Source organism: Schistocerca cancellata, chromosome 8 (assembly GCF_023864275.1).
Source record: "Schistocerca cancellata isolate TAMUIC-IGC-003103 chromosome 8, iqSchCanc2.1, whole genome shotgun sequence".
Lineage (NCBI taxonomy): Eukaryota > Metazoa > Arthropoda > Insecta > Orthoptera > Acrididae > Schistocerca > Schistocerca cancellata.
The window spans coordinates 608,699,358-608,709,811 of NC_064633.1; the positions used below are offsets into that span (position 1 = coordinate 608,699,358).

General features: G+C 45.9%; 1 pseudogene; it reads left to right on the forward strand.

Annotated features, from left to right (window-relative positions):
• Positions 1–8,511: 8,511 nt before the first annotated feature.
• LOC126096098 (5S ribosomal RNA) lies at positions 8,512–8,629 on the forward strand (annotated as a pseudogene).
• Positions 8,630–10,454: the final 1,825 nt, after the last annotated feature.

The following is a 10,454-nucleotide window of genomic DNA, read 5'->3' on the forward strand; positions in this document are numbered from 1 at the left end:
ACCCTGTTGGCAAACGGGGTGCACTCAGCCCCTGTGATGCAAACTGAGGAGCTACTTCATTGAGAAGGTAGTCTCGTACAGATTCCCGTATGTAGGACATAGTGATAGACATCCCTGGGGTTGTTAAGCAGCTGAATGGGTTGACAATTAATAAACAGCGAAGTCCTGATGGGATTCCAATTCGGTTTTACAGAGAGTACTCTACTGCATTGGCTCCTTACTTAGCTTGCATTTATCGCGAATTTATTGTCCAACGAAAAGTCCCGAGCGACTGGAAAAAAGCGCAGGTGACGCCTGTATACAAGAAGGGTAGAAGGACGGATCCTCAAAATTACAGACCAATATCCTTAACATCGGTTTGTTGCAGGATTCGCGAACATATTCTCAGTTCGAATGTAATGAATTTCCTTGAGACAGAGAAGTTGCTGTCCATGCATCAGCACGGCTTTAGATAGCATCGCTGCTGCGAAACGCAACTCGCCCTTTTTTCACATGATATCTTGGGAACCATGGATGAAGGGTATCAGACGGATGCCATTTTCCTTGACTTCCGGAAAGCTTTTAACTCGGTGCCCCACTGCAGACTCCTAACTAAGATACGAGCATATGGGATTGGTTCACAAGTATGTGAGACGCTCGAAGACTTCTTTAGTAATAGAACCCAGTACGTTGTTCTCGATGGTGAGTGTTCGTCGGAGGAGAGGGTATCATCTGGAGTGTCCCAGGGAAGTATGGCTGGTCGGCTGTTGTTTTCTATCTACATAAATGATCTTTCGGATAGTGTGGATAGCAATGTGTGGCTGTTTGCTGATGATGCTGTGGTGTACGGGAAGGTGTCGTCGTTGAGTGACTGTAGGAGGATACAAGATGACTTGGACAGGATTTGTGATTGGTGTAAAGAATGTCAGCTAACTCTAAATATAGATAAATGTGAATGAATGCAGATGAATAGGAAAAAGAATCCCGTAGTGTTTGAATACTCCATTAGTAGTGTAGCGCTTGACACAGACACGTCGATTAAATATTTGGGCGTAACACTGCAGTGCGATATGAAGTGGGATAAGCAGGTAATGGCAGTTGTGGGGAAGGCGGATAGTCGTCTTCGGTTAATTGGTAGAATTTTGGGAAGATGTGGTTAATCTGTAAAGGAGACTAGTTATAAAACACTAATACGACTTATTCTTGAAAACTGCTCGAGCGTTTGGGATCCCTATCAGATTGGATTGAGGGAAACATAGAAGCAATTCAGAGGCGGGCTGCTAGATTTGTTACTGGTAGGTTTGATCACCACGCGAGTGTTACGGAAATGCTTCAGGAACTCGGGTGGGAGTCTCTGGAGGAAAGGAGGCGTTCTTTTCGTGAATCGCTACTGAGGAAATTTAAAGAACCAGCATTTGAGTCTGACTGCAGTACAGTTTTACTGCCGCCAACTTACATTTCGCGGAAAGACCACAAAGAGAGATTAGGGCTCGTACAGAGGCATATAGGCAGTAATTTTTGCCTCGTTCTGTTTGGGAGTGGAACAGGAAGAGAAGATGCTAGTTGTGGTACGAGGTACCCTCCGCCACACACATCATATGGTGGATTGCGGAGTATGTATGTAGATGTAGATGAAGTAGCGGCTCCGGTCTCGGAAGCTGACATACATCCGGGAGAGCGGTATGCTGACCGCATGCCCCTCCATATCCTCATCCAGTGACGCCTGTGGTCTGAGGATGACACGGCGACCGGTCGGTACCTTTGGGTCTTCATGGCCTGTTCGGGAGGAGTTGATTCAGTATTCCGAGATCCACAGCGACGATATCAAAGTGAAGGCATTACCTCTCACGATGGACAACACAGTGGCACACAGCTATCACTTAACGACCGAGAGCAGCGGCGTTTGGTTAGAGTTGTCAGTGCTCACAGACAAGGAAAAATGCGTGAAATAACCGCGGAAATCAATGCGGGACATACGGCGAGAGTATCCGTTAGAAAACTGAGGTCAAATTGGCAGTTAATGGGCCTTGGCAGCAGAAGACTGATGCGAGTGCCTTTGCTAACATCACGACATCGCGCACAACTCCCCTTCTGGGTTCCTGATCATATCGGTTGGACTCTACACGACTGGAAAACCGTGATCTGGTCAGATGAGTAGGAGCTGGTGGTAGTGTTCGAGGGTGGTGCAGATCCCACGAAGCCGTGTACCCAAATTCTCAACAAGGCACTGCGTAAGCCGGAGGTGTCCATGGGGTGGGCTCTGTTTACATGGGTCCGCAACTCGTGGTCTCGATGTAGCTTCCTCGCTTCCTGAGCACGGGGTCCCGGGTTCGATTCCCGGCGGAATCAGGGATTTTTCACCTGCCTCGAGATGACTGGGTGTTTGTGTTGTCCTCATCATTTCATCATCATTCAAGCAAGTGGCGAGACTGGACTGAGCAAAGTTTGGGAATTTGTACGGGTGCTGATAACCGCGCAGTTGAGCGCCCCACAGCCGGCCGTGGTGGCCGAGCGGTTCTAGGCGCTACAGTCTGGAACCGCGCGACCGCTTCGGTCGCACGTTAGAATCCTGCCTTGGGCATGGATGTGTGTGATGTCCTTAGGTTAGTTAGGTGTAAGTAGTTCTAAGTTCTAGGGGACTGATGACCTCAGAAGGTAACTTCAAAAATGGCTCTGAGCACTATGGGACTTAACATCTGTGGTCATCAGTCCCCGAAAACTTAGAACTACTTAAACCTAACTAACCTAAGGACATCAGTCACATCCATGCCCGAGGCAGGATTCGAACCTGCGACCGTAGCAGTCGCGCGGTTCCGGACTGCGCGCAGAAGGTAAGTCCCATAGTGCTCAGAGATATTTGAACCATTTTTTGAGTGCCCCACAAACCAAACATCATCATCATCATCTGCTTACATGGTATGGACTGCGTTCTCTGGTTCAACTGAACCGATCGTCGACTGCAAATGTTAATGTTCAGCTACGTGGAGATCATCTGCAGTGTTTCATGGACTTCATGTTCCCAAACTACGATGGCATTTTTATGGGTGACAATGCGCCCTTTCACGGGGCCACAATTGTTTGCAATTCATTTGAAGGACATCCTGGACAATTCGAGCCAATTATCCCATCAAATATTTATGGGACATTTAAGGGGTCCGTAGGCCCTTACTATAAGTTTGCACTCGGCACAGGTCGATAGGGCAAACAATCGATTGTGTCGTGTTGCGAGAGCGAGTGTGAGTGGAGGGAGTCCCATGTTGCGGGCCGAGCTGTGTGGAGGCCTGTTGTTATAATGCAAGGCTTTACTGACAAAGGGAGTGGCCATCGCCGCGGTTTAACCCCTTTGTGCTAGAATAATACTGGGAAAGTGAAGAAGTATAATTACGAGAGTGATCAGTGATATTTCTGTGCCGATATTTTGGTTTCGCGTCTACCGCGCCGGAATCATTTTGGATTGCAGTGTTGGATTGCAGTGTTGGATTGCAGTGATTGGATTATCGTGTGACGATAATGAATAACGAAGAAGCCTGTGCTGAGATTAGCCGTAATTATATATGTATGACGAAGGCAGTGGCTGTCTCCTTCTTTTTGTGTTTTTGAGACGAATATAGGTCCTTTGATTAGTGAAACTGTGTTGGTGTTCTTCTTGTTATCAGACATTTCATTATTACAGCATCTGAGAAGGACAAACTGGAAAGTAACAACTCCGTAGCAGTCAATTCCGATTGCCAGCCCCATTAGGTACACGGTCACATTAATAATAATTATTGGGCTGCTATTCAGATCAGATCAGGTCGGCTAAAAATAATAAGTCGGAGGTGTTACAGACATAACCAAGAGGTGAGTTCGTTCACCAACTTTTGCACCGGCAACACTTTCTTTGGCAAGTATGGGCGGTTATAGAGTCACCATGGCTCAATGTTTCTGCACGGGACTACCAACGACTTGTTGAGTTGCTGCACTGCGTCGGGAAAAAGGCAGTCTGACACAATATTAGGCGGTATGCCATGACGTCTGTCATTTCAAAATATAAGAACATCATATTGGGTCATTCCAGAGCCACTGAGGATACTTGTCAGCTATGTTGATGGATGTTATTATTGTAATACCAGTGACACAACTGTTCAATAAAATTCAAATTTTTTAATTTTTATTAGTTACTCCAGCATTAAATACAATGGACGTTCTACTCAATTCTCTAGTAAGTGATCGGGTTCGATCCCTATTCTTCAAGTTATTCATCGAATTTCACTTTCATTTAACAGGTCGATTACAATCTTGTTAGTCGGCTATTACGAATTTTTACCGATAATTTCGTTCAGCATGCCAGTATTACTGTCACTTTTCGTGAACTCACTTGGGAATCCCTGAAGGGAAGACGACTTTTTTTTACGGAACGTGACTGTGAGAATTTAGAAAACTGGTATTTGATGTTGACTGCAGAATGATTTTACAACTGCCAACGCACATTTCGCGTAAGAACGAAAAAAATGTTCAAATGTGTGTGAAATCGTATGGGACTTAACTCTTAAGGTCATCAGTCCCTGAGCTTACACACTACTTAACCTCAATTATCCTAAGGACAAACACACACACACCCATGCCCGAGGGAGGACTCGAACCTCCGCCGGGACGAGCCGCACAGTCCATGACTGCAGCGCCCTAGACCGCGCGGCGTGTAAGAACGACGCAGATAAAGAAAGGTAGGGCACTTATTGAGGAATATAGATAGTTGTTTTTCTATCGCTCTTTCTGGGAGTGCAACAGGAAGGGAAATGCCTTGTAGGCATATGGCGGCTTGCGTAGTATGTATGTAGACGTAGAAGGTTAATTAATAGGGGATCCTGTTTTCGCTATAACCATGAATTACATGCAATGTATTCGCAGTTTGTAATATGGACCACCATCAACTGTGAAATGGAATGACTACAGTGAAAAGTCGCTTGGCCGGTGTCGGCGGGTAAACACGACACTGCAGTGCCAACACTCGTAAAGCGCCTTTCAAGTCAACTGTCTCCCCTGTACGGGAACACACATAACGGACGTACGAGTACAGGCTGTAGACACATGGCGGAGGACGTTTGGAAGTCGTGCTCGCGTAGCCAAATGGTAACACGACCGCTTGCGATAAGAGGGAAATCGTGGGTTCGAGTCCCGGTCCGCCACAAATTTTCATTGTCGTCATACTATTGTACAGAGGATGGTTGTCCACCTTCGCAACTGCGAATACACTTCATGTAGTTCTGGGTAGTATCCCTTGTGATGCGATAGAACCTTTTTTTTATATATAAGCACCATGTTTAACAGTAAGCCAAATACATATGAGTACTCTCCAAGTATTGTTTAGCGGTTGATTGCACAAATGTGGTAGAAGTAACCAAGACTGCAAAAGATGAAGACAATTCATTTACATACATTGTGTTGTGGAAAAGCCGAGGAGAATGACATACGAGTTGACGCATACACACCGTAACAAGGTTTGGTGGCTTTAACGTATTTTTGTGGCTACAGCTTGTGTAAGCTCTAACTGCAAAACGCAATTTAAAAAAAGCAAGCGTAATTGGATACTTGAAAGTGAACTTGAATGGTACTTCGGTGATGGAATTTACTGACTGTATTAACGTTGGAATAATGTGATATGCCTTTAGTGCTAATAAATAGAAAAATAAGTGCATATTTGACCTAACCAAAAACCGGTGGCTAGCCCATAAATATTTATGTGCCGTTTGTAAGTCCTGTGGTTTTTATATTATAAAAATGTAATCTAACTTTAAATATTCGTATCGTACAGAAATTGGACAAAAATACTGAAACATCGCGCGAAATGCGTGCTTAAACATAAATACAGATTCTAACCAAGTACGCAGGTTGCGCTGTAATGTCTGACCATAGAAGGCACCAGTACCATGTCTTACGTACGTTTCAAGCGGCACTCGTGGTCAGAACAGTGTACTTCGTACGAGGTGCATTCAAGTTCTAAGGCCTCCGATTTTTTTTTCTAATTAACTACTAACCCGAAATCGATCAAACTGACGTTACTTCTCGACGTAATCGCCCTGCAGACGTACACATTTTTCACAACGCTGACGCCATGATTCCATGGCAGCGGCGAAGGCTTCTTTAGGAGTCTGTTTTGACCACTGGAAAATCGCTGAGGCAATAGCAGCACGGCTGGTGAATGTGTGGCCACGGAGAGTGTCTTTCATTGTTGGAAAAAGCCAAAAGTCACTAGGAGCCAGGTCAGGTGAGTAGGGAGCATGAGGAATCACTTCAAAGTTGTTATCACGAAGAAATTGTTGCGTAACGTTAGCTCCATGTGCGGTTGCGTTGTCTTGGTGAAACAGCACACGCGCAGCCCTTCCCGGACGTTTTTGTTGCAGTGTAGGAACGAATTTGTTCTTCAAAACATTTTCGTAGGATGCAATTGTTACCGTAGTGCCCTTTGGAATGCAATGGGTAAGGATTACGCCCTCGCTGTCCCAGAACATGGACACCATCAATTTTAATCAGCACTGGCGGTTACCCGAAATTTTTTTGGTGGCGGTGAATCTGTGTGCTTCCATTGAGCTGACTGGCGCTTTGTTTCTGGATTGAAAAATGGCATCCACGTCTCATCCATTGTCACAACCGTCGAAAAGAAAGTCCCATTCGTGCTGTCGTTGCGCGTCAACATTGCTCGGCAACATACCACACGGGCAGCCATATGGTCGTCCGTCAGCATCGTGGCACCCACCTGGATGACACTTTTCGCATTTTCAGGTCGTCATGCAGGATTGAGTGCACAGAACCCACAGAAATGCCAACTCTGGAGGCGATCTGTTTAACAGTCATTCGGCGATCCCCCAAAACAATTCTCTCCACTTTCTCGATCGTGTCGTCAGACCGCCTTGTGCGAGCCCGAGGTTGTTTCGGTTTGTTGTCACACGATGTTCTGCCTTCATTAAACTGTCGCACCCACGAACGCACTTTCGACACATCCAAAACTCCATCACCACATGTCTCCTTCAGCTGTAGATGGTTTCACACCACGCAAATTCAGAAAACGAATGATTGCGCGCTGTTCAAGTAAGGAAAACGTCGCCATTTTAAGTATTTAAAACAGTTCTCATTCTCGCCTCTGGCGGTAAAATTCCATCTGCCGTACGGTGCTGCCATCTCTGGGACGTATTGACAATGAACGCGGCCTCATTTTAAAACAATGCTCATGTTTCTATCTCTTTCCAGTCCGGAGAAAAAAAATCGGAGGCCTTAGAACTTGAATGTACCTCGTAGTTGTGAGTGCATTAGCATTGGGTCTAAGACAAGCTGAATCGAGGCAAATTGTCGGTAATCGCGTGGTGGGTGCTTTCAGAACCGAAGGAGCCGACATGTCTGGTGTTCCAAGAGCAGCCGTTTCGAAGATTTACACTGTATACAGGGAAAGCAGAAAAACATCATCCGCCTGCTCACAACGAGGGCAGAAATGTGTGTCGAGTAATCGTGGCGGACGGGCACTGAAGAGGAGTGTGACGAAAAATTAAACGACACTCATACAAGTCACTACAGAACTAAATGTCGCACTCGCGGATCTTGTCAGCACCAAAACAACTACGGAATTATGGGGAAAGATGGAGTTCAAAAACCAGTCCTCTGGGATGCAGGTGCTCGTAACAGGAAGCATTGGTGGCGAAGCCTTAAAACCTCGACTACGGAGTTACGGCATGTCATTTCGTGGGATACATTTGTTTCAAACTGTTCCGAACTCGCAGACTAGTTTATATCCCTAGAATGAAACATGCCGGGGGTTCAGAGATTATATGGACAGCTACATCTTGGTATTCCATGGGTCTCATAGTCACTCTCCAAGTTCACGTTACTGCCAAGGGCTATGTGACCATTTTGGCATCTCGCGTCTATACGGCGTTTGTCCCGCAGAGGTTACGCTGCATTCCAAGAAGACAGGGACCCTGTTGACACGCCTCACATCATTCAGGGCTTGTCTTGTGACCGCGAGGAGGAATTTTCGCATCTCGCCTGGCTACCACTGCCACCAGATGACAATGTCATTGACCCTTTGCTGTCGACTTCGGACAGAAGGATGTGCGATTGCTATCCACCTCCATCGTCATTATCTGAAGCTGATACTATTACGCGGGAAGAATGGTATAAGATTCCCTTGAAAACGACAGCCGGCCGTTGTGGCCGAGCGGTTCTAGGAGCTTCAGTCCGGAACCGCGCTGTTGGTACGGTCGCAGGTTCGAATTCTGCCTCAGGCATGGATGTGTGTGCTGTCCTTAGGTCAGTTGGGTTTACGTAGTTCTAAGTCTAGGGGACTGATCACCTCAGATGTTAAACCCCATAGTGCTTAGAGCCATTTGAACCATTCTGAAAACCATAGAAAACTTGTATTTAACCATTCCGAGACGACTGGTGGCTGTTTCTAATGGCAACGGGTATCCGACACCGTATTATGCACGGCAATGTGCTGTGTCTTTGGTGCCTCCATATTTTTGCCCTGCACGTGTATTTACACACGGTATATACGATTACTATGGCAACGGCCTTGCCGCAGCGGATACCCCAGTTCCCGTCAGATCACCGAAGCCAAGCGCTGTCGGGCGTGGCCCCCACTTGGATGGGTGACCATCCGGGCCACCATGCGCTGTTGCCATTTTTCGGGGTGCACTCAGCCTCGTGATGCAAATTGAGGAGCTACTCGACCGAATAGTAGCGGCTCCCGTCAATGGAAACCGTCGTAACGACCGGGAGAGCGGTGTGCTGACCACAAGCCCCTCCTATCCGCATCCTCAGCTTAGGATTACCCTGCGGTCGGCAGGCTGGTCCCGATGAGTCACTTGTGGCCTGAAGATGGAGTTCTATGTACAGTTACTCTATGATGTGATAGTTGTCTAAGTAACGTTCAATGAAGTTTTACGTTTGACGGCTGTGTACAGAAATACTTTTTTAGTATATGACCATGAGTCTGGATTTTTGGTGCAGAATTCTGGCTTGTTTGATATAGCCCGCCACAATTTCGCGTCCTCTTCATAGTGGAGAAGCTCTTAACAGCCAACACATCGATAATTATTTGATGCACGTATTCCAAACTCTGTATGCCGCTGTAGATTATAGCCTCATTGTCTCCTTCTAGTACAAAGGACGTTATTCTCTGATGTTTTAACAATGTCCCATCATTCTGCACCTGCTTCTTTCGTCGCCTATTTTCCGGAAAATCTTCTAATACATTATCTTATAAGTCCACTTAATTTTCAACGTCCTTCTGCACCACTGTCTTTTACGAACTGACAGGTGTGTATACAGGGTGAGTCACCTAACATTACCGCTGGATATATTTCGTAAACCACATCAAATAGTGACAAATCGATTCCACAGACCGAACGTGAGGAGAGAGGCTAGTGTAATTGGTTAATACATACCATAAAAAAATGCACGGAAGTATGTTTTCTAACTCAAACCTAAGTTTTTTTTAATGGAACCCCGTTAGTTTTGTTAACACATCTGAACATATAAACAAATACGTAATCAGTGCCGTTTGTTGCATTGTAAAATGTTAATTACATCCGGAGATATTGTAACCTAAAGTTGACGCTTGAGTACCACTCCTCCGCTGTTCGATCGTGTCTATCGGAGAGCACAGAATTACGTAGGGATCCAAAGGGAACGGTGATGGACCTTAGGTACAGAAGAGACTGGAACAGCACATTACATCCACATGCTAACACCTTTTTATTGGTATTTTCCACTGACGCACATGTACATTATCATGAGGGGTGAGGTACACGTACACGTGGTTTCCGTTTCAATTACGGAGTGGAATAGAGTGTGTCCCGACATGTCAGGTCAATAGATGTTCAATGTGGTGGCCATCATTTGCTGCACACAATTGCAATCTCTGGCGTAATGAATGTCGTACACGCCGCAGTACATCTCGTGTAATGTCACCGCAGCCTGCCACAATACGTTGTTTCATATCCTCTGGGATTGTAGGCACATCACGGTACACATTCTCCTTTAACGTACCCCACAGAAAGAAGTCCAGAGGTGTAAGATCAGGAGAACGGGCTGGCCAATTTATGCGTCCTCCACGTCCTATGAAACGCCCGTCGAACATCCTGTCAAGGGTCAGCCTAGTGTTAATTGCGGAATGTGCAGGTGCACCATCATGCTGATACCACATACGTCGACGCGTTTCCAGTGGGACATTTTCGAGCAACGTTGGCAGATCATTCTGTAGAAACGCGATGTATGTTGTGTTTCTTACAACACGCAACTGAACGTCGGAGGTTTCAAGCGTCAACTTTAGGTTACAATATCTCCGGATGTAATTTACATTTTACAATGCAACAAACGGAAGTGATTACCTATTTGTTTATATGTTCAGATGTGCTAACAAAACTAACGTGGTTCCATTTAAAAAACGTAGGTTTGTGTTAAAAACATACTTCCGTGCATTTTTGCATGGTTTGTACTGAACA